At 39.4% G+C, this 26,041-nt stretch overlaps 1 pseudogene; it reads left to right on the top strand.

The window, feature by feature from the left end:
* Positions 1 to 3,455: 3,455 nt before the first annotated feature.
* Positions 3,456 to 4,118, top strand: LOC101662045 (annotated as a pseudogene).
* Positions 4,119 to 26,041: the final 21,923 nt, after the last annotated feature.

Raw genomic sequence — 26,041 nt, 5'->3', positions numbered from 1 at the left:
ATGTCTTACGCTGACTGATCTCTCCCTTCACCCACTTTTCTGTTGTACATCCCCCTGGGAGGGGGTTATAGGTGATCAGTTTCCTCTTTCTCCCTCCCCCCTTCCCTTACCCTCCTACTATTGCTGCTCCACTTATTGGTCCTAAGGGGTGTATCTGTTCTGGATTCCCTGTGTTTCCAGCTCTTATCTGTACCCATGTACATGCTCTGGTCTAGCTATATTTATAAGGTAGAATTGGGGTCATGATAGTGGGGGCGGGGGGGAAGCATGAAAGAACAAGAGGAAAGTTGTATGTTTCATTGGTGCTATACTGCACCCTAACTGGCTTGTCTCTTCATTGTGACCCTTCTGTAAGGAGATGTGCAATTGTCTATAGGTGGGCTTTGGGTCTCCATTCCACAATCCCCATCATTCACAATGATATGATTTTTTGTTCTGGGTCTTTGATGCCTGATACCTGATCCCATCAACACCTCATGATTGCACAGGCTGGTGTGCTCCTTCCATGTGGACTTTGTTGCTTCTCAACTGGTTGGCCACTTGTTTATCTTCAAGCCTTTAATACTCAAGGCACTATATCTTTTGATGGCTGGGCACCATCAGCTTTCTTCACCACCTTTGCTTATGCACCCATTTTGTCTTCAGAGATGTGTGTCTGGAAGGTGAGCATTACGGAATGCCAGGTTATTAGAACAAAGTGTTCTTGATTGAGGGAGTATGTCATTAGAGACCCAATGTCCGTCTGCTACCTTAATACTTAACATATAAATATATGTGATTGATATATTTCCCCATCCTTATATATAAATATATATACATATGTACATGCCTGTATTTAGACCTTTATAAATGGCCTTTGCCTCTTATTTCTTTCCTCTATATCCTTTCATTTTCCTCTTGTCCCACTATCATGTTCGGCCTTCATTCAGGTTTCAGTAATTCCTCTCAGTTACATTGCCCTTGATCCAGCCCTACCAGGCATCCTACGCCCTCCTCGCTATCAATTTTAGATCACTTGTTGTTCCCTTGTTCCTGGGTTTGTTAACACCTACTTTCTTCCCTCCCCCTCCCATATCCCACTGGAAGTGCTGAACCATTGTTTTTTCCTCCATATTGTTTATCCCACCTATCTTATCTAGATAGAAATGCGTAGACAATAATAAGCACAAAATCAAGACAGAGCAAAAGAAAACAAAACAGCAACAGCAAAAAGCCATCAATAAAAAAAGAAAAGCCTATAAATAGTTTCAGGTCTGTTTGTGGATCTTTAGGCATGTTTTCTGGTCGAGTCTGATGGGGTGCTGCAATCTGGCCCCACAGTCTTTTTTGGTATTCCCCAAGGACTTCATTGTTTTGCTCCCCTTGCTGCTCTGTTGCACTCCTTTAGTGTTTCGACCTGGTGTGTTGAGGTCAGATCAGGCACAATTCCCGCACTGTGCCTCCAGTGTTGTCTCTTGTAGCACTGTGGTTCAGTGAGGGACCTCGTGGCTCGTGGTGTGGCCGGCCCTGTGGGGAACAGGCTAATTCAAGCAGAAAATTTAAATTTTATGAAGGTCATAACTATCAGAACTCAAGTTTGGGCATGAATTATGCTTATTTAGATTAAAATTATCCCCAGTCACCATGAGTGTCTTTCTTTGTATTAATGGAATTTTTGGCATAAATACAATTTTGGTTACTAGATTAAATAAGGCATATCATTCTACCACCCATGGCAAATATCTCTTATATGTAGTACATAATTATTGAATGTTTTAGCTTTGTTACAAATAGACACAAACCTGGCAGCCAGCAAAGCTTACAATTATGACATCAATGTACAATGGTAAAACTTTAGGAGCAATAAAATTTGGACTCATGGTTATACTTAAACCTTTAAAAAATTATCTTCCAAGATTTAGGAACCTGAATTCATTCAGATACAATGCAAGGTTGTTTATTGTTTAAAGGGAGTTGTTGGTACTTGATTTGTTTCAAGGTAATGATCAGTATGATCTGTGTTAGGCTGAGTTGACTAGAGAAGCAAATATAGTGACACAAGAAGTAGTTATATATCAGGAAAATATACCAGCCCAGTCCAAATCGTCCGTAATTCCTATACTAGTCCTTAAGTCCCTGTTCAGACTCACGCAGTCACATGCAATGATGCAGAATGCAGGAAGATCACAGGAAGATCACAGACCAGTGGGTGCAAAGTTGTGTGGATATACTAGTGGTGGGTCTGGCAGCAATCAGGGTCACCCACCAGGAAGGTGAAGGCAGAGAGAAGGGGGGGTTCCCAGAACCCTCCTTATGAGAAGGCCACACCCACAAGGGGGCACTGCCAGACTGTGAACTGATTGACAGTTTGAATACCATCCCTACACTTTTACATATCTTCAAGTTGACATGAAATTATTTAACTGCCACAAGATCTTTTTCTAATGTTGCCTTCTTGAGAACCCCCCCCCAAACAAATCTTAATATGTCATGATAAATTATTTAAGCCAGGTGTATTACCCACTTCAGAGTTACAAAGCACTGATAGATTGTTTAATATAGCTTAGGTAATTTAGTCGACTTTAGTAGTGACCATCTGACTACTCTTTGTACTCCTAAGAATCTCTGAATTTTGTTACTCAAATAAAAATCTGAGTGATACTTGTATTGGACCTGTACACATAGGTATAAAATTACAGTTAGGCAGAATATATTCTACTCTGTAAGTCTGTTTCAAATATTAATAAAAATTTCTTACGTTAAAAAAAAGAAAATCAAATAGTCAAATGGGTCAATGAGCACATTTTAATATATATCAGACCATGATTAGAGTTTAACTGCTCAGAAAATAAGAGATGAAAAGCAATATAAGCAAACAAATACAAAATCTGGGTGTTCTTCTATTTGCAGGTGCATCTTTCTTATCTGAAAGCCTACTTGTGTGAAGTTGCTTGCATAAATTCATCAAATGTATTTTCTAGAAGAATTGCTCAAGAAATCATTTTGTTCAGCCTCTCAACAAATTAAGGTCTCCCTATTACACCATTTTTTAAAAGAGAGCCCTCTTTCGTCTCTATATGAACATACCCAGGGGCATGGAGTTCACAGTTTCCTAGACAATCCATCCTGTTGATGGCTCAAGCTAATTGGTTTTAAAAAGATCTTCTCATTTGAACTCTTTCCTTGTAAAACATTCATCCATTTTCCCAAATGCTGCTTTCTTGAACAATACAGAGTTATCTTTTCTTCATTTGATGTAAGAGCTGTTCCAACTATTTGAAGGCCGTTATTGTGTACTTCCAAAGCCTCTAGTTCTCAAGCTTTAAGAAGTAGCAGAAATGCCTAAGTAACATGTTTAAGAAGGTAGATTTCCCAGTCCACATCCCAAAGAGTCTGATTCACTTGCTCTGTGGTGGATCAAAGGAATCTATAATTTAAACAAGCATGCCCCACTGTCTAGGTGGGGCCAAGGGAAGATGGCGGTGACTGGGTGGTTGGAGAGTCTGAGGGCTGCTGGTGCAATATTTGTTCCCAGACGACAAAGAAATGGCTGAAGAATATGATGAAAAGGCACGTGAACTACTTGTGAGAAAGTGATGTGTGAAAAGTACCCTGAAAGCCTTGGGTCAGTGGCTGATTGAAGTGGATGGTTTGGTGGCTCCAGTAGAAGGGAGCCTGGGGCCAGAACTCATCAAAGAAAACATTTCCAGATCCATCTTCATGCACAAGGACACCAAGATGAGTTTCCATTGGTGTTTTGAGGCCCTTCCCTAAGGATGTCTATAAAGTTGGTGTCAACCAGGAGTTCTACCTTATTGTCAGAACCACCAGCCAAAAATACTACAAGATTTTAACAGATACCAATCTCTGGAAGATTCCACCTCGAGCTTTGCTCATGCCAACTGCACCCTGCATCACCTCCTACCAGATGCCAAGAGAGGTCCTGGTGACTGAGTCGGAGCTCCAGAGCAGCTGAAGAAGGTAAAGACACCCACAACAGTGATGGAGACTGTAAGACCCAGTCGTGGGCCCTGTGGAATGAACCTGTGTGCGGTGCATCTGTCAGACTGGGTCAGGCAGCCTCTGCTCTTGGAGGAGCGATTAATCTCCCTGAGAAGAAGGCCTCAGGGCACCCCTAGCTCCCTGGCCAGGCTTGTTTCTGGAGTAAAGTCAGTCTGCTGGGGGGGAAAAAAAGTAAGAAATAAAAAGAAACACCATCTAAGAGAATATGATAAGATTTCCCCAATAAATGATGTTGATAAGATTTTCTCTCCAAAGTTTCTGTATATTCTCTGCCCTCATTAAGTGTAGTCCCCATAATGGAATCAAATGTTTAGGTTATATTCCAATTACTAAATATCTCAGTAAAGCTATTATATTCAGCAACCCACTTTATGTACATCTATTGAAATAGTTCACAGATCTGTCATCAGGTTTTAGTATCAATGTCAACCAATACTAAAATGAATTAGGGCAAAAATGAATTACAGAGTGGTTAACCAAAAGCATACAATTAAGCAAGAGAGAATGGGATGAGATGACAGTAGATGAAGGAGGCATATATTAAACATTATATATAGAAAGATATAACTATATATCATATTCTCACCAAAGGTGACAGACACACAGACATCTCAATAACTCCAGTTCTTCTTTCTCACAGTCTATCAGTCTATTATATTTCTCATTACCAGTCAGTTGAAAAAAAATGCTACTTACTGCAATCTACTGATCTTCCCTTTGAGTTCAGCAGAAGAATAGTATGCTCTCCCCCTTGTTAGGAAGCTGGTCAATCTGGCATCCGTTCTAATCCAAAATCAGTAGCCAGTGATCAGTCCTCCCTACGCTAACCTTTACTCTATTAGAAGGAGTTGAAACCTCGTCACGGTATTTTGAAAATATGTTTGGTCTTTAACAGACTACTGAGACACTGAGGTTACCTTGGCATTTTTCTTTCTTATACTCTTTGTTTTTGTGCGTGGCAGATGATCTAAAACTCTACAAATAGCCATGAGCAAGATTTTCCCATATGCATTCAATTTGAATAGGCCTGGCAAGATGCCTTTAAGCTAATAAAAGTGTCATAGAATGTTATGAATTGGCTCTGCATGCCTCAATGCACCCGGTGTACAGATTAACACTTTGTGTTATGACACCCAGGCCCTGCACCCTCTACTCCAAACAGCAGGAAAAATTTATGAGCCAGAAAAACTTTCTTGGATTGGCCTTAGGCTGTAAGCAGTGGAATGTAGTTTTTTGCAAGGCTGGAGTCTGAGGCACTCAGGGATCAGGGGGCAGTCTCAGTGAGTGAGAGTACAGGGAGGGAAATTCGCTGTTAGTCTTTCAGTTGGAGCTGTAAATCTGAGAAGGGCGTGAGGATCACAACTAGCAAAAATGTGAAACACACTACTTTTATGTTGACTTCAAGGATAAAGAGACACTCTGATTTAGAGAGAGCAGACCTTAGGAGATCATCCTGAGTAAAACCAAAAAGATTAGACTATGGAAAAGGCTTTGATGAAATGATTTCAGTTCTCACATTCAGAAAGGGTTGAGATGATATTCTTTTAATTAGTATTCAGGAGCAAATATAAGATGGTGATTCTGAAGCATACATGATCATAATCCTTGTATTCAAGGAACAAATATTTTTGACTGTCTAATAAGTTACAAAAAAAATAATTCAGTCTCTGAGTTTAAAAAGTGCACACTCAAGTGAGAGGAAAGGGGACTAATAAAATTATGATAGTAACATACTACTATCAATGACACTGTTACAGCAGTGATAACTACTGGTGCTTTGAGAGCACAGTGGAAAAATACCACTTCTGACCTGGAGAGATGTAGACTACCCAAGATGTTGAAGAAAGATATTTTCAAGAAGTTGAACTAAATTTTGAAGGATATATAGCTGTGACCCAGAGGAAAGAGTTTGAGGACATTTCAAGCCAAGTAATGTACCATATCTGTGTGTGTTGGGGAGTGGAGTGGGACGATGCAGGCTATGTAAACCGTTAAGGGCTTGACCAAAAGGTCAGTGGTTGAACCTACCAGTCACTGCAGGAGAAAGATGTGGTGGCCTGGGTTAATGTTTTACACCCTTTGAAACTCTCGGGAGCAATTCTATTGTTTCCTATAGGGTTGCTGTGAGTCAGAATAGACACAACCAGGACGGGTTTGGTTTTGGGTCTTTTTTGTTTAGGCTATGTAGAGAACACAAATCCAGTGAATGTTGAAAGATGTGATTGATGAAATGTTGTTGTTGGTAGGCGCCATCAAGCTGGCTCTGACCCATAGGATTCCTAGGCACAACTGACGGAAACCAGGCATGGTTCTGCATCATCTTCCCAATTGTTTCTAAGCCCGAGCCCATTGATGCAGCCACTGTGACAATCCATCTCATTGAGAGGTTCTTCTTGTTTACCGACCATTCACTTTACTAAGCTTGAGGTCCTTTTCCAGAGACTGTTCTCTCCTCACAATATGTCCCCAGTATGTAAGACGAAGGCTTGCCATCCTTGTCTCTGAGTAGCACTCTGACTTTATATTCGTTCTTTTAGCAGTCCATGGTACTTCCAATATTCTTCTCCAGTACCACAATTCAAATGCATCAATACTTCTACAGTCTTCCCTATTCAATGTCCAACTTTCACATGCATATGATGCAATGGAGAATACCATACCGTGGGTCAGGCAAACCGTAGTCCTCAAAGTAACATCCTTTCTCTTCAATACTCTAATGGTTCTTGTACAGCAGATTTACTTAATGTAATACATCTTTTGCTCTCTGGACTGCTGCTTCCATGAGCACTGATTGTGGATCCAACAAGATGAAATCCTTGAGAACTTTTCTCTGTTTATCAGGATGTTGCCTATTGGCCCAGTTGTTTGGATTTTGGTCTTCCTTACATTAAGTAGTAGTCCATACTGAAGGGTACATCCTCGATATTCATCAGTAAGTGTTTCAATTCCTCCTTTCTTTCAGCAAGCAAGGTTGTGTCATCTGTATACTACAGGTTGTTAATAAGCCTTCCTCCAATCCTGATGCAGTACTCTTCATCATATAATCCAGGTTCTCTGATTATTTACACAGCATATAGATTAAACAAGTACACCTTTCCTGATTTTAAAGCATGCAGTCCTCTCTTGTTCTGTTTGTTTGCACAACTGCCTCTGGATCCACGTACAAGTCCCAAATGAGCACAATGAAGGGTTCTGGGGCTGCCATTCTTCTCAAGGTTATCCATAGTTTATGATAGTCCACACAGTCGAAAGCCTTTGCCTAGTCAATGCAACACAAGTCAATATATTCCTGGTATTGTCTGCTTTGAGCCAAGATCCATCTGAAATCAGCAATGATATCACTTCTTCCACAATTTCTTCTGAATCAAGTCTGAACTTCTGGCAGCTCCTTATTGAAGAAATGGGCAGTGGCTAAATCAAAAAGGCTCCGTGTGCTCTGCTGAGATAGCTGGGCTCTGTCTGGTAAACAAAAATGAACGGTAACTCACAGTTTTTGATAAGCAACTTTGGCAGCAGCATGTAGAATGGGAAGGAATAGAGACAAGACCAAATGGCAGGAGAATGGTTAGGAGCCTGCTGTAAAAATTGAGCTATTTCAGGAGAGAGATGATCGGGTTTGAACAAAGATAGTAGCATTAGGAATGGCAAGAAGGAGATCCATTTGAGTCTACTGAGGAAGGATTTTTGTCCTCTTTTTGTGTTGTTTTGCTTTTTATTTTGAGTCTTAAACTTACATGGACCTTTAGGTCAATGAGTTTGATGGCAACAGGAAGAGGGTCATGGGACGGTGTGGTATAAATGATAACAGTTAATGCCATATAAGATATTTGTAGGAAATTCAACTTGAAAATTGTATCTTTTCAGCTCAACATGTGAAAAAATCTATTTGCTTAAGATTGGTTGCTTAGTCTATTGAGGGTTAATAGCTCATGTGGGCTAGCCTGCTCTAGGAAACAATGAAATGAGAATAAAAACAAGTTAGGATAAGAGTAAGGGTGGATCGTTCCACCAGCTGTCTCTTTTTCCTCTCTCCAAAAGCACAAATACCCTCTAGGCAATTCCAAAAAAGAAGAAGCTTTCTGTGCCAGAGACCAATTTCGTTTCCAAAGGAAGAATCCAGCAGACCATATGGGATGCACTTGATGATGCCATTCAGTTCATAACATACAATATCAATAAGAAAAAAGAACTAGAATAAATGTGTTACATTATCATAGCATGGTACTAGATTGCAGAGAATTAAGTTTAAAATATTAAAAATTAATCTTGTGAAAAAACAGTATATCTGATTATGAAAAGACATAATAGAACACAGTTATACCATACATGTTAATAAAGCTGAATTCAATATTTTTAATACCAAAGATATTAATCAGGAGGAACTAAATAATGTATTATTCTTAACAATGGAACAATCCCAGGCTTACAATACATACATGTGGCCAATTGATTATTCTTAAATAGAGATCTAAAGGGGGAGTTAAATATTCAATTAACTAAAAAAAAAGACCAAACAAATAAAAGAACCCTTACTGCTTCTAGTCAATTCTGACTTAACGTGACACTATAGGGCAGGGAAGAACTCCCCTATACACTTCTGAGACTCTGTTTACAGGCGTAGAAAAACCTCATCTTTCACCCCAGGAGTGGTTTCGAACTTCGGACTTTGTGACTACCAGTCACATGCTTAACCACTACATCAGGCCATCTGTTCAATTAACATTAGCTATCAAATATGTGTGGATAACTCTGACAAAGAAGTAAAAAGACCACTTGTTCATTGACAAACCCTTGGAGAGAAAAATTAAATAAATGGAGATATATATCACTTTGTAGTTTGCAATTCAATATTGATATGATGTCAGTTCTTCCAAAATTGATGTATAGATTCACTATAGTCCTAATCAAAAGCCTAGTAAGCGTTCTTCTAGAATTGGACGAAATAATCTTGAAATACACACAGAAATGCAGAGTATCTGTGTTAGGCCAGGATGACTAGATAAACAAATCCAGCGATACTCACCTATCTGTAAGAAAGAACTTTAGATTAAGGAGTAATTATATATCAAGAAATCATCCCAGCCCAGTCCAACTCAAGTCTGTAAGTCTCATACTAGTCCATAAGTCCTCTTCAGGCTCAAACAGACGCATGCAATGATGCAGAATGCAGGAAGACCATAGGCTTTTGAGTGTAGAGTCCTGTCGATTCCAGTTTGTGGAAACATATCAGAACTCCAGCAGCTGTCAGGTTCAGTGGCAGAGAAGGGAAAGGCTGAGAGAGAGGGCCGTTTCCAGGGCTCTCATGAGAAGGCCACACCCCAAGGAGGCCCCATCAGGCAGTTTGGATATCACTCCTACACTTTTATATATCTCCAAGTTGATATAAAATTATCTAACTGTAACAGACCACCCCTATTCAACTTGAGACCTTTACACAATTCTTTAGCCATGTACAATTTTAAAACAAAAACAATAATAAAATCATATTTTCACCTAACTGGATAAAACTAAATGCATACAACTGAAAATTTGCCAGCCCCATTTAAATATAATATTCTACATGTGAACAAAACAAAAACTTCGACGCCTAATAATTGTAGTTATGTGAACTTTAATCCAATAATCCTATCGACATCTTTCCAGCCACTTCATGCCTTTATCTCGCTCCATTTTGGGATTCCAATTTCTATATTGCCCATTTCTGTCAACCCAGTGTTCTGAGGAGACAAGCGTGTTCCTTGATGTGGAGAATTTTCATTCCAGTTGGAACTTTGTGAATCTGCATCAATGAGAACTCCTATCAGGGCAGGCCATCCATAAAGTCAGCAGCAATGTGCACCAATTCACAGGCTCAAAAATCTTGTCTTCATCTGATCAGGTTCTGGTCAACTCAATGTGGACCTCTTTGCTTGGCCTCACCAGGGTGCCTATTGGCTGCCTTGCCTCTTGACCCTGGGCCCCTTCACAAATTCTCCACCACACTAGATCATGCCATAGACTGAGACTGCACACAACCCTTTACACTTCAGACCAGCCAGTTCACTCTTGTCTCTCCTAGCTCTGAATTAGGGCACCCAGTGGCATTGCTTGGGAAGGTTCTCTCTGCCACAGTGAATTTTTTTGTGAAAGCAGTTCGTTCAAACCTCGTTTTTTGTGATGGCCGATTTATGAGAACAGTGTGCAGCTGTGAAATGTTGTTTCCTGCTCAGGAAAAATGCTGCAGAAACTGTTGAGATGCTGAACTCAGCTTACAAGAACAGCACTATGGGACAAACTCAAGTGTACAAGTAGTTTTCTCATTTCTAAAAAGATGAAATATCAATTGTTGACAGACCTCATCCTGGATGTCCATCAACTTCCTGAATGGATGAAAATGTTGACTTATAGTGTATTTGGAGTTCGTTCCACCAGGTCAGATTGTTAATCAAACTTTCAAAAAAGGCCTGATTTTGGCAGATGAGGGACTGGTTTGGCCACCACGATAATGCATCTGCTCAAGCAGCTGTCTCAATGCACCCGTTTTTGGCAAAAACCAGCATGTCTTTCTAGCCCCCCACACCTGACTCACCTGACCTCACTGTGTGACTTTCTTTTTGTTTCTGTGAATAAAGAGGGATATGAAAGGACAGCGTTTTGTGAGTAGAAGAGGTGAAGAAGAAAACAAGGGAGGTGCTGTCAGCCATCCAAACAGGGGAGTGTTCCTTCTTGGGTCCAGGTTTTTCTAGCTTCAGGCCCAAACTGCTAGTGTAGAATTTTAAAAAACAAAGCAGCTCCCTTTTCCCTCCAGTAAGTCAACAGCTAAAGTGGCAAGTCGTTTTCAAATGAAAATATTCTGAGCCCTCAAGGCACTGGGTGGGCTTACTTTTTTTTTTGTGGCTTACTTTTTTAAGCATCCTTTGAACACGTTTCCTATACTCTTTTAATAGAACAAATTTAATAACTGAAGGTGGTGGGCTTACAAACTCTCTATCCATATTTCTCAATAATCCTTTCTATCACCCATTAATTACATCAATAACAATAAGTAGAAACATCAATATTATCCTAGTACAGCCAGATCCTAAACACAGTTCTTGTTGTTAGGTGCGGTTGAGTCAGTTCTGACCCATCAGAACCTTATACACGACAGAAATGAAACAGTGCATGATCCTAGCCTCACAATAATTCCTATGCCTGAGCCCATTGATGCCGCCACTGAATCAATCCATTTCATTGAGGGCCTTCCTCTTTTTTGCTGACCACTTTACCAAACATGATGTCCATCTCTAGGAACTGGTCTCTCCTCACAATATGTCCTAAGCATGTAAGACAAAATCTTGGCATCCTTGCCTCTAAGGAGCACTCTGACCTTATTCTTCCAATACAGATTGGTTTGTCTTTTTAGCAGTGCATAGCACTTTCAATATTCTTCTCCAGCACCACAATATAAATGCATTAATTCTTCTATGGCAGCGGTTCTCAACCTGTGGGTCAAACGACCTTTCACAGGGGTCGCCTAAGACCATCGGAAAACACATATTTCCAACACACCGCGCCTCTATCCATCTCCAGGCAGGTGCACCCACATGCAGATATGGTGTGAAGACTGTTACCCATGCTACACTGTGCTTCAAGACAAAATTTCATTTATTTGTAATTAGAAATAAATACTTCACAATATAGAATTACATATTGTTTTTGTGATTAATCACTATGCTTTAATTATGTTCAATTTATAACAATGAAAATACATCCTGCATATCAGATATTTACATGATGATTCACAACAGTAGCAAAATTACAGTTATGAAGTAGCAACGAAAATTATTGTATGGTTGGGGGTCACCACAGCATGAGGAACTGTATTAAAGGATCGCAGCATTAGGAAGGTTGAGAACCACTGCTCTTATTCAGTGTCCAACTTTCACATGCATATGATGCAATGGAGAGTACCATAGCTTGGGTCAGGTGTACCTTAGTCCTCAAAGTAACATCCTTGCTCTTTAATACTCTAATGAGGACTTGTGCAGCAGAATTACCTAATAGAACTTTTTAAAAAATCTCTTGATGATGGCTGCTTCAATAAGCATTGATTGTGGATCCAAGCAAGATAAAATCGTTGACAATGTCAACCTTTTTTCCATTATCATGATGTTACTTATTGGCCCAGTTGTTTGGACTTTGGTCTTCCTTACATTAAGTAGTAGTCCATACTGAAGGGTACATCCTCGATATTCATCAGTAAGTGTTTCAATTCCTCCTTTCTTTCAGCAAGCAAGGTTGTGTCATCTGTATACTACAGGTTGTTAATAAGCCTTCCTCCAATCCTGATGCAGTACTCTTCATCATATAATCCAGGTTCTCTGATTATTTACACAGCATATAGATTAAACAAGTACACCTTTCCTGATTTTAAAGCATGCAGTCCTCTCTTGTTCTGTTTGTTTGCACAACTGCCTCTGGATCCACGTACAAGTCCCAAATGAGCACAATGAAGGGTTCTGGGGCTGCCATTCTTCTCAAGGTTATCCATAGTTTATGATAGTCCACACAGTCGAAAGCCTTTGCCTAGTCAATGCAACACAAGTCAATATATTCCTGGTATTGTCTGCTTTGAGCCAAGATCCATCTGAAATCAGCGATGATATCACTTGTTCCACACTTTCTTCTGAATCAAGTCTGAACTTTTGACAGTTCCCTGTCAATGTACTACTGCAACTGTTGTTGGATGATCTTTAGAAAAATGTTACTTGTGTGTGATATCAATGATATCGTTCTGTAGTTTGAGCATTCTATTGGGTCTCCTTTCTTTGTAATAGGCACAAATATGAATCTCTTCCAATCAGTTTGCCAGATAGCTTTCTCCCAAATTTCCTGGCATAGATCAGTGAGTGCTTCCTGTGCTTCTTCAGCTTTCTGAAACATTTCAGTGGATAGTTTGTCAATTCCTGATGCCTTGTTTTTAGCTAATGAATTCAGTGCAGTTTGAACGTCTTCCTTCAGCACGATTGGTTCTTGCTCAGGTGCTACCTCCTAAAGTGGTGGACTGTTGGCTAGTTATTTTTGGTACAGTGACTCTGTATATTCCTTGCATCTTAACTTGATGCTTCCTGCATCATCCAATATTTTGTCTATATAATCTGTCAAAACTGTAATTTGCGGCGTGATTTTTTTCCTTGATTTCTTATAGTTTCAGATATGCTGAGTGTGTTCTTTCCTCTTGGTTTTCTAATTCTAATTCCTTGCACATTCATTATAGAATTTGGCTTTGTTTTGTTGAGCAGCCCTTTGAACTTTTCTATTCATGTCCTTGACTCCATCCTTTCTTCCATTTGCTTTAGCTATGCTGTGATTAATAGCAAGTTTCATAGTTTCATTTGACATTTACTTTGATATTTTCTTTCTTACCTGTATTTTTTTAACTTTTTGATTTCTTCATGAATGTTGTTCTTGATGTCCTCCCACAACTCATCAAGTCTTCCATTATTAGTGTTCAATACATGAAATCTGTTCTTGAGATTCAGGTGGGATAGATTTGAGGTCCTCTTTTGGCTCCTGTGGAATTGTTCTTGAAATTCAGGTGGGATAGATTTGGGGTCCTATTTTGGCTCCTGTGGAATTGTTTTCATTTCCTTCACCTTTATCTTGAACTTACATATTAGCAATTGATGATCTGATCCACAGTCGGAGCCTGGTCTGGTTTTAGTTGATGATATTTAACTTCTCCATCGTGTCCTCCAACACATGTAGTCATTTTGATTTCTGTGTATTTCATCTGGGGAAGTCCATGTGTAAAGTTGCTTTTGTGTTGTTGACAAAAAGGTAATTTCTATGAACAAGTGGTTGGTTTTGCACACACACACAAACACAATTCTTAAATCAGCCAAATTCAGTATTTTCTTATCTAAATTATCACATTCATATGCGGTATGGCCTTAGGTCTCTGAAGCATCAAGCCATGACCTAATTTTCTGTCAGCCATTTTGCCTCAGAGAAGTTCAAGACCATTTTTGCCCCCTGACCTCACATTTAGCATCCATCACATTCATTTTTTACCATTTCAGATGGGCATAAACAAAGACAATTTCTAAGAATCAAAACCTTCACTTCTGATGTCCTTTTTAGAAAACAACCAAGTAAATTGGGTGGCCCTATCTGACCCCGGGCTAGCCAAAGCAGAAAAACTGCCATAAGGCGGAGGTCAGACAAGCCTCCATTCTCTATCTTCTTGACTTGTTTTTCTGGTACCCCATTCCCCAGGCCCCATAATGTGTGAGGCCAGGTTAACTAGAGAAATGAATCTAGTCAGCTTACAGCTTACACTCTAGCTACGTGTAAGAAAGAGCCTGATATCAAGGAGTAATTGTATATCAAGAAAGCGTCCCAGCACAATCCAACTCAAATCCATAAATCTGATACTACTCCATGAAGTCTCTCTTCAGACTCATGCAGCCACATGTAATGATGCAGGATGCAGGAAGATCCCCGGCTGGTGGATGTAAAGTCATGTGAATCCAAGGTTAGTGGTGATATGGTAGGGATCCCACAGGTCTCAGGGTCACCAGCAAGCAGGAAGACAGAGAGAAGGAAGCAGGTTACCAGGGTCCTTCTTATGAGAAAGCCACACCCCAAAGAGGCCCCATCAGCCTGTGACCTGATTAAGAGGTTGGATATTACCCCAAAACTCTTATATATCTTCAAGTTGACATAAAAGTAACTATTATTGTAGCTATACTACAGAGAACAACTTTGAAAAGAAAAACAAGGGTGGAAGATTACTTGTACCTAAAATCAAGACTTACTGCAAGGATCCTTAGTGTGATTAATCCTCTTAATTTTAGCCATTCTAATAAACAGTAGTATCTCACTGTAGTTTTATTTCTCATTTTTAATGACTAATGATGTTGAGCATCTTTTCATGTAGCTGATTGCCACCCATACACTATAAATGAAAAAGTATTGTTTCATAATCATAGGAGCCCTTGTTAAACAAAAAGAGCAAAATGTGGGGTAGAAAGAGGGAACCAATTATAAAAATCTAAGTATTGCATCCTCCCTGGGGAATGGACAGCAGAGAAGAGGGCGGAGGGAAACATCGGACAGGGTAACTTATGACAAAATTATAATAATTTATGAACTATGAAGGTTCATGAGGGAGGGGGTAGTGGGGAAGGAAGGGGGAAATGAGCAACTGATATTAGGGGCTAGAGTGGGAGGCAAATGTTTTGAGAATGATGAGGGCAACAAATGTGCATATGTGCTTGACACAATGGATGTATGTATGGATTGTGATGAGAATTGTACGAGCCCCCAATAAAATAATTTTTAAAAAATGGAATTCACTAAGAAAAAAAAAGAGCAAAATGTGAAACATGTTTCCTGACATATCCTCCATCTAGATTTATACACTTCTGAAGGCAGTGTTTCCACTTCTAAACCTCATACAAGTAATTCTGCACTCTTTGATTAATAGCACATCAAAATGTCAGTTTTGATGAACTTGAGAGACTCAAATCGTGTTCCTTTCATTATTCTTTCAATTTTGGAAATGAAGAAAAATCTGAAGGGTCAGGATAAGGGCCATAGGGTGTATGGGGAAAGGTTTCCAAACAAAAGTATCATAGTGCAGTCCTTGGGACCCTCAAAGAATCAATCAACAGGTGCATTGTCTTGATGGGAAAGAAAAAAAAATTTTGTGTGAAACTTTGCTGTCATTTTTCTCACAAATGTAGTTTTCCACTTTCTGAATTTTTTTGCTAATGATCCCCTTGATTGTCCTGTGTCCTTTGAAGAATGTGTTAAGATTAGCACTTTACAATTCTCAAAAACAGTTGCTATAACATTCTGAGTTGAACTTTCAGCTTGAGTTTAATTGACCCAGCAGATCCTTTTGAAAGCCAATGTTTAGAATTTATTTTTAAGGGCTCCTAATGAGATTAAAAGGAGCCCTGCTGGCACAGTGGGTTACACATTGAACTGCTAACAGTAAAGTAAGCTATTCGAAACCACAAGCCATTCTTAGAGAGAAAGGTGAGGCTTACTAGGATATCCACAGGGGCAGTTCTGCCCTGCCCTATAGGGTTGTCATGAGTCAGAATTGACTGGATGGCAGTGATTTTGGTTTGGTAGCTTCTTTTGCTTAATTTGGTTTCTGATAATGAAAGTAAAACTGGTTATTAGTGAGAGAAGTATAATCATCTATTGGTCACAGAAAAATGTTTTTAAATATTTAAAAAAATATATGTTTTGCTTGGAAGAAAGCAGGACATGTTTGAACTGGAACCCCAGTAGCAATACTTTTTAAACTTACCTTTAAACCTATAACTTAAGACTTATTTTAATTGAGATTTTTGTAAATTTTTAAACTGTGAAATTTAACTGGTTTACAATAGTGTGCAACTGTAAACTGATGGAGATTTGGAGCAACTTTTAAAGTAAATACAACTAGATTTTGGTAGATGTCCAACTTAATTTGTTATCATTTAATTCCAAAATCCATTTTATACATCGATTTTGGTAAAAATGTTTACAACGAATTGTGTGGTGGTGTAGTGGTTACTTGTTGGGCTCTGATGCACAAAGTTGGCAGTTTGAAACTACACCTCTGAGGTAAAAAGACAGAGTTTTCTATTCCCATAAACATTGACAGTCTTGGAAACTCACGGGAGAAGTTTTTCTTTTTTTTTTTTGAGATATTCTGGTGAAGACATTTTATTTTTCATAAAAATATAACTGTACAACTCTTATTCAGAGAATGAAAGATTCCTTCAATGCCCAAAATACCATGTGGTTTAATAGTCATCTTCTTCCCTTTTAAATCTAAATGTGCAACTGATTTCTTGTGAAATACACTGCAATTATGTTTTAAAACTTTCTTTGCCTTTATTTCAACCAAAGTCCAGTTTAATCCTGCACTTTATAGTGAGCCATATCAACTGCATCATAATTTAAAGATGATAAAGTAAAATGCTAAATATTGCTGTTGATAAATACTGCCAATTAGCTGGAAAAGGTGGTCTGGATTTGCCATAGTAAGATATATTCTTTAGACATAATAGAAAGATATATTCTTGAAGAACTAAGACTATATCCTAAACTTGACCTGTTCAAACCTATTCCATATTATATTCAGTTGCTATGCTGTGTGGCAGGTCTATGGTTAATTAATGACAGAATACAAGTGGCCTAAATATACAAATATATTTCTGCCTTATATTTCTTTCTTTAGGAAAAATAAGAAAATGAAAACATTCCTCTGTTTACTCAGAGAACAAGAAGAGCAGCCCTATTCTACAAGGCCCGAGTTGACAGATTCTCTCACCCTCTCAGCCCTTTTGTTGTCATTACAGGTGAGTGAGTGATGCCGGGATGGCCTCATGCTGCTCCTTACCTGGAATGGGAAGGACTTGTATGCTTCAGCTGATTTCCTCAGTGACACGTATAAACATGCTTCAAAGTGGCCAAAGTGTGCAGTAGCACAAAACTCCAAGTCATTAACTCATTCCTTTTTAAGACCAGGGAACTTTCTCTTGGTTTGATCTACTACCAAATACCAAATGTGGAGGCTTATGAATAAACTCAAATGAACTGATATTTACTTTCACCCAAAATTGTATGTCCTTTACCTGAAGACAGAACCACTGCTCTTGTAAAGATACTGGAAAAACTAAATTAAAAAGGCTCAAATGACCCTGTAATGTAGAATTGCAACCATGGAAGAAACACTTCAAGTACAGTGGAGACATTCCATTGAAGAGCCACTTTCATTTTGGAATGTTTGCTCTGAGAACAATTCTTCTGGGGAATCCAAAAGGTGCTAAACAAAGCAACATGAAATAAGTCTTGGGATGTTTTGCAAAACAAAAATATACAATTGAGTAGACCAGATGGCAAAAACATACCCATTACAAACTGAACACTATACTTAAAACACTTAAATTCTGGAAGCCTGAATATCAGCAATCCTTGATCAATCTGTATTTATGATCCTAAAAAGACATTAACTACTCAGAGACCCAAGACTGGGCTAGTGGTACGTCAGTAGTCATATGACTAGACTGGAGATCCGAGTTTGCAACTTAGGCCAAGAGGTCTTCAAGAACTCATTCAAAGTCATGGCCAGAGAGAAGGGGAAATGGACCTTGTCATCTGAAACTGTGTGGTCCATCTCATGTTCCGCCTCACGGTCTAGACTGTGACGCTACCTTATAAACGGCCAGTTCATTAAAAAACATAGTTTGGAGGACAGATTGTTGTTTCATAAAATTAAAGAACAATTACAATTCAACAGCAACAGAGAACACAACTTCTGATTTAACCGTGGGAAGGAGAAAGTAATAGTGCCTTATTGGGGAAACCAAAAAACCCTAGTCTATTTGAGTGTGTATATCACGAGTCTGATTCTTCAAGCACAAGTCCGTTCGGTAGTCATGAAGAAAGAGACGCAGCCCAGCGAGCCTGCCAGGCCCCCGAGCTGTGATGCGGCCAGCACCCCGCTCCAGAAGAGGAGCGGAAGGGCTAAGCTGATGCACACCCACAGGGTGTTTCTTCCTGGCTGAGAGCACATTCATGTGGACACTCATGGCAGCAGAGAAACTAAGTGTTGTAGTTACAGATAGAGTTGTTAGATCTGCCAGCAATTTGTCCCTCAGTTTGTTCCAGACCTCTTGATGCAGAAACTCGATCTCAGCAGCTAGTTTCAGCCTATTCAGAATTCTGAGTTAGGTGAATACACACAAAACAAGTGTGTGAACATTCATCCTGCCCTTCCCTCATACATATATAGACATATAGCAGGAAAGCAAACACACATACATATATTCTGAGTTGCAAGGTGATATATGCTGATGACATGCCTGAAAGGTTACGTCTTGCTTAAAAATAAAATTTGACTAATTTTGCTTCAAGTATGGATTAGGCCCAAGCAAACTTTTATAAGTGTAGTTTACAAAGACTACACTAAAGATTTTAAATAGAAAATGTCTTGAGAGCTTTCCTGATGGTTTTTGCTAACATGTATGCTATTTAAAACAGGCATACCATATAGAAGATAAAAACAGAAATGTATATATTTGCTAATACATATTCACAGCTTATGCTGGAATGGCTCACAGGAGAAATCACGGTTCATGCAGGAAGTAATACATTACTCAAGAAAATATAAAGAAATTAGATTAGGTCCATAAAGGCTGAGAACGCACAAGTCAGTTATCAACCCATTTGGTTTCTCTTTGCAAGGCAATCAAAAACAGGATAGGCGGTGACCTCAACAGACACACACATACTTACAATTACATGAATCACATGGAAAGAATATAAATAACCAACAAAGCACGGTGGAGTTAAGGTGCAAAAATACAATCTTCAACCCAGTTTTTTCTCCACTCCTGTGTTTTCAAGCATCACAACATGTTGCATGCCATGGTGGCAACATTAGACAAACAGGCCTTAAAGTATATTTTCTGAGGGTGGAAGGTTAAAGCAAGGCCCTTTGATATCTGTGATCACACATTTTGCAGATTTACAGAGATGACTACTGAGCAGTAGCTAGTAAACCGAGCCACAAAGAACAGTCCTGCCATTCATCTTCCATGGGAATCAGAATATTGGCTTCAATCATTGATTCATTGTTTTATATGATACCAATAGTCATAATCATGATATGCTAGTTACTTTATGTGCTTATCTCATATGATTCTGACTACAATCCTAAGAGAGTGAGATTTTAAGAGGTCAAAGGACTTATCCACTATCTCCGATCATGTAAGTGTCGGAGCAGGGATTCTAAGATAATTCATGAAAGTGCTTGTTGGCTTCAATATTGAAGTTTCGCTATGCTTCTGTTAAGTACTGGCAGTCATTTATGCTCATACATTTATCTTTTTGCATTAATACATAGTATTATTGGGGTTGATGAATTCGTTAGGACTAGTTAAAGCAGGGGAAAAAGTTATCCGCACAGTACAACAAACACCAGACAGACAAGTGAAGGAGTATCAGGAATGGACTATATTGAACTCACTGCCATCGAGTAATTACTGACCCACAGAGACCCTGTAGGACAGGGAAGAACTGCCTTTGTGGATTTCTAAGACTGTAACTTTTCACTGGCATAGAAAGTCTCATCTTTCTCCTCTGGAGCAGCTATTGGCTTCAAACTGCTGACTTTGAGGTTAGCAGCCCAATGTGTTACCCACTACGCCACCAGGTCTCCTGTAGCATGCTATAAATTGTGCTAAAACAGATTAATACATAGACCTCTGAGGGCCCAAGCCTGAACAGGAATTGGAAGAGATTAAAAATTAAATTACTAGACAGAGAAGGCCCAAGTGATTTTCCTCTCCCCAGAGGCCTACGGCACTTCTTAGGACCTTCTGACATGCAGGACTTTGGTTTACATTGAAGTAGCAGAAGTGTACATTTCTCTGACGTCTGCAAAATCATTCAGCATAGGGTAAAATAATATACTATTTTGGGCTTTCTGATACATGTCTTGATATTAACCAACATATTTTCCCCGTGAAATTAGCAATTAATTCATCTGAGGTTTTAGAAGGATCTTCATGGCTATTTCCTTGGTCCTGATTCCAAGGATTCAGGAGACCTTGTGGCACAGTGGTTAAGTGCTCTGTTCCTAACTGAAGGAACAGCAATTCGAACCCACCAGCCACGTCACAAGAGAAAGATGTAGCAGTCTTAGTAATTCTACGAGGCATTTGTACTCTGTCCTTTGGGGTGGCTATGCGACAAAATGGACTCAATGACAACTGTCCATGGACAGTTCAGAAGTTTTAAAGTTTTCATATTATAGTTGGAGCTCTTCCGCACTCAGATGTAAGAAGGTTGTCTAGTCTACTGTATTGATCTTTATCTTTCTTAGAAGAATGTAGCGCTTTGGGCATTTCACTGAGCCTTTGCTCTTCTATATTACTTAGAAATGTTGGATGATGACCAGTTTGTGTGGAATAGTGGTGACTATAAACTAGTCTGGAGTTTCTGGAGTCCCCTTTGGAGTTCTGTAGAATAGAAATGACCTTTGCAGGCTTCTTGTGCTTTAACAGAGACTGTATGTTTTATTTGAAACTCCCCTTCTTCCCCCTTGTTTCTCTTCTGAAACCTCCACTATATGCCATTTAGTCCTGGTGATGTATGAACATACATTTGTAAATTTGGCTTGGATAATTTTGATCCCATTGTCAACATGTCCATTTCGGGTATAACTTAAAACCAGAAATTACCATAAAATACTCTCGAGTATTAACTGGAGCAAAAAATTTGTTGACTCTGTCAGACATCTCTGTTGATAATTATTTCGTAAAATGGCTGATATTTCATTTGGCTTTTTCAATTTTTCTGTGTGTGAGTGTTTTAACATTCTTTATTTTATTCCTTTGTGGAAAATAAGGGTGTAGCAAAGAGATGAACATCAGATGAGTACCTAATGCTGTCGTATTCCCCACACAAAGAATAGTTCTTTGAACAAAGTAATTTTTCAATAAACATTCATTAGATGAAACAATGTATGCTTGACATTTTAAGTCTATGACTATTTATTTCTAAATGATCCTTTATGAGGTATGTAGTATTTTTCTTTATCTATAAAAAGAAAGAATAATCATACCAAATTTGAAATCATTTTTGAAAATATGCTCAGTGAAGCATACACCAACTCATCAATTTCTATATGTGCCATCTAGTGACATTGATTACATTCTTTGTTTTCACCTTCATTTTCAGAATTGTTCCTTCTGCATTTATATAAATCACTGCCCTCTAAGTGAAGCAACCCTGGTGGTGTGGTAGGTTACATGAGGTGCTGCTAACTGCAAGGTCAGCAATTCGAAGCCCGGAGGCCCTCTGAGGGAGAAAGAGGAAGCTTTCTGCTCCAGTGTACAGTTACAGTCTTAGCAACTCACAGGGACAGTTCTACTCTGCCCTCAGAGAGTTGCTAGGAGTCAGAATTGACTTGACAGCAGTGACCTGAGCTCCCTAAGCTGTCTATGTAACTTTTTGAGTTGGCAAGGTCAATTTGATCCTATTTAGACCATTCTTTACAAGAGCCCAAAGGACTTTTTGACTCCAGTAAAGGGTTACAGTCTTGAAAACCCACAGGGCAGTCCTGTAGGATTGCTATGAGTCAGCATCAATTTATGGCAGTGAACTGAGTTAAGAAAGCACACAGTGCTTAAGGGAAACATTCTTTACTAGTTGTGCTAAACTATTAGTTGGTTTAAAGAAGACTTCAGGGGGTATTTTTGGTTGAAATCTATGGTGTAAAAGGAATCACAGTGCAATCCTTTTGGGGGCTTCATCCAACTTCAATGGCTTCAGAAAGACTGGATTTCAGAAGAATTTGAGATTCTATTTTTATTAGGCCGGGTTGACTAGGGAAAAACAAATCCAGTGACATCTAATAAAGAGAGAACTTTCTACCAAGAAGTAATTATATATCAAGAAAGCAGTCTAGCTCAGTCCAACTCTAGTCCATAAATCTGATAGTAGTCCATAAATTCCTCTTCAGACTAACTAGCCACGTTCAATAACACAGAATGCACGGAGACCACAGGCTGGTGGGTGTAGAGCCCTGTGGAGCCCAAGCCAGTGGAAGCATTGGCAGGGCTCCGGCGCTCTCAGGGTCCACCACCAAGTCCCAGCAGGCAGGAAGGCAGAGTTAGAAGGCCGCAATCCTAATTGACAAGTGTGATTCCAGACCTAGCAAGTAATGTCTAGTTAACATAAAATCATCTGACTACCACACTATTCTATATTTTTCCTATTTTTTAAGATTCGTATTGTGGTTACATGTTGGGTTACTAACAGCAAGGTCAGCAGTTTGAAACCCCCAGCCTTTCCATGGGAGAAAGAGGACGCTTCCTACTCCATTAAAGAGTTACAGTCTCAGAAACCCACTTGGGCAGTTCTACTCTTTCCTATAGGATCACTATGAGTCAGAGTGGACTTGGTGACAGTGAGTCTGGTTTTTGTTTGATTATGAGGGTTGAATGACTTAATATATGTAAAGCAATTCCAGCAGTCCCTGAAAAATTTACTCACGGCCATAGAATTGATTTCAAGTCATAGAAACACTATGTAGGACAGAGTAAAACGGGCTTTGTGGCTTTCTGAGACTGTACATCTTTATGAGAGCAGAAAACCTTGTCTTTCTCCCTAGATGTAACTGGTGATTTCAAATTGCTGTCCTTGCTGTTAGCAACCCAATGTGTAACCCTCTCCACCACGGAGGCTCCTTGCACTACTTGGTAGGCTTCTCATTTTTTTCTTATTTAAATTACTTTAATTCGTTGAAAGATGGCCCCCACAGCACCACCATGTTAATTAGATTGTTCATGGGCTTTTTCACTGGGAGGTACAGTGATCTTCAGCACACTTTTTTCCCCCTGGAGTCCAATAAATTGTATTAAAAATTTTAAAAACATCATTATTGATGATCAGCGTATTTCCTTTCTTTATCTTTTTACCCATGAATTTAGTTTACATTTTCGTCCTTAATTTTGGAAACTCTCAACTAATAATTGCTTTCATTTGAGATGTAAGAAAGATGATATATAAAGTTCAACACTTTTTTTTTAGCACCAAGGAGTTTAACTTTATATTTTTCTTTCATTTGCTACTTCTCTGCAGAGAGTGTGATTCACAGTTCTGTTCTCTTTGTGGGTCATGCTGATGGATAAAGTAATTTCTTGTAACATAATCATTTAAATTAATTTCTGTGAGACACAAACATACTAATGTTCATGGCAGCACTATTCAACAATAGCCAAAAGGTGGACACAAGTGGAATATCCATCAATGGATTAATAAAAAAACTCAAACTCACTGCCATTGAGTCGGTGCTGATCCATAGCGATCAACTAAGGCCAGGTTAGACCGGCTCGTGGGTTTCTGAGACTGTAACTCTTTATGGGAGTAGAAAGTCCTGACTTTGTGCCTTGGAGCACCTGGGGGTTTCGAATTGATGACCTTGCAGTTAGCAGCCCAAAGCATAACCATTAAGCCGCCAGGGATCCTTTTCAATGGTTACTAGAGTAGCTAAACCAAAAATGTCATACATAAATATAATGGAGTGCTATTCTCCCATAAGGATAAATGAAATCCTGTTACATACTAGAAGGTGGATGAACCCTGAAAACATTATGCTGAGTGAAAAAAAATCAATCGCAAAATGAAGTTTTGCAAACTCTCATGTGTATAGAATAAGAATAGGCACATATATAGAATCTGAAGTTTATTAGTAGTTACCAGGGGTAGGGGGAGGAAGTAGGTCGGTGAATTTCTGTTGGTGGTGATGGAAAATTTGGCAATGATTCTGGATAATGGTCGCAAAAATATGATTAATGTAATTGATACCACTACACTGTACACGTGAGAAATGTTGAATTGGCTGGCATTGTGTTGTATATATTTGCAAAAATAAGAGTGATAAAATGAAACTAACCTCTATGACCAGAGTGACTTATTTAAGTAGTAATTCTTTCTTGTATCTTTTACAAAGTAGAGCCTAGTTCAAGCAGAAAGCAAATGTTTTCAGAATGATAATCGCAAATGTGCTGGACACAATCGATGGATGTATGGATTGTGATAAGAGTTGTACGAGCCCCCAGTAAAATGATTTAAATAAAACAAACAAACAAAAACAAAACAAAGTAGAGCCTATGCCAGCTAAACTTTAGGGAAGTGGAGATTTGTCTAAGCAAATGTGACAATTCACTTTCACATATTGCTCAAACAGAAAGAGTTGTATATGATATTTAAATTATTAACAATATGTACTTCTTTTTTAGTAACATTAATGAATAACAGTGCACAGTTTTTTAATAACAGCCAGAGGAGATGGAGGGAGCACTGGTAGCGTAGCACTGGTTATCTGTTAAGCTGCTAACCCCAAGGTCAGCATTTCGAATCCACCAGCTGTTCCGCTGGAGAAGGAAGAGACTTTCTATTTCTGTACTAAGATTTACAACCTCAGAAACCCATTGGAGTACTTCTACTCTCTCTTACAGGATCACTGAGTTGGCATTGACTCGCTGACAGGGAGAAGAAGGGGAAATACGGAATATAGGCAATGGAATGCAGAGGGCGATCTTCGTAGGACCTCAAAGACTCAAGAACGAAGTTTCCCCTTTTTTCTCTGTGACCTCTGTATTGAAAATGCCCTCAGGTTTTAATTCGAAACGTCTTTAATTTCCAAAATTAATCCGATTTTTACTCCCCGTGTTAAACCTTCCGATTTCTACCCCAAACCAAAACCTGTGTTCCCAATACAAGCTTCAGGAATTTTTGATGTTCAGAGATGACCCTCAGTCAATCCTGAAATGCTGAGGGAAAAAGGATGCATTTAGGAGCTCTAGGCAGCACTTCAAAGAGGGATAGAACAGGACGCCGAGTGCATTCTTGCAAAGTTTTGGACGGCAGAAGTTTGGCTGAGACCCTAGACACTGGAACGAGAGTCGTCCTTGAAAATATTCTAAAAGTTTTGTCATATTTTGAGATTCCAAACTCTGCCAAAATTCACATATGCCTAAAACTCAATCCTGCATCGTTTCCTTTCCAAATGCTCCTTTACGTTGATTCTCGTGCACATGAGTCCTGCGACCCTGGCAGTCGGCTTGATACTCATTTGAAAGGCTGTTGTAAGAAATGAATCTCTCTCATGCTCTCTCTCTCTCTCTGTGCGCGTGTGTATTTTTATTTTACAGAACAGACAGGGTGAAGCAAATTAGAGATTTGGTGACATATTGCCAAATGACTGGTGTTGCTTCGCAAGATGTTGGTACCCAAAGCAACGGACCCAAGATCTAGCATCCTTCCTTTGATCAGCTATTTCTGAAAGCCAGCACTCTACACTTTGCAATAGCATCTCCTCTTGATCCATGCCTCCTCCCTGCCCGCCCCCTCGCTCCTTCCCACTCGCTACCTCGCCCCCTCCCAGCCCGCGCATGCGTCCTAAGCACCCCCTACACTCACCGCCCAGGCTGAGAGTATTGTCGGGGGCTATTCTCTCTCCTAGGAACATGGCGGCAAGTCAGGGAGGCGGTGGGAG

Source organism: Echinops telfairi, unplaced genomic scaffold (genome assembly GCF_000313985.2).
Source record: "Echinops telfairi isolate 266 unplaced genomic scaffold, ASM31398v2 ScPeMD7_7427;HRSCAF=8465, whole genome shotgun sequence".
Lineage (NCBI taxonomy): Eukaryota > Metazoa > Chordata > Mammalia > Afrosoricida > Tenrecidae > Echinops > Echinops telfairi.
This window is presented reverse-complemented; position numbering and strand designations above follow the sequence as displayed.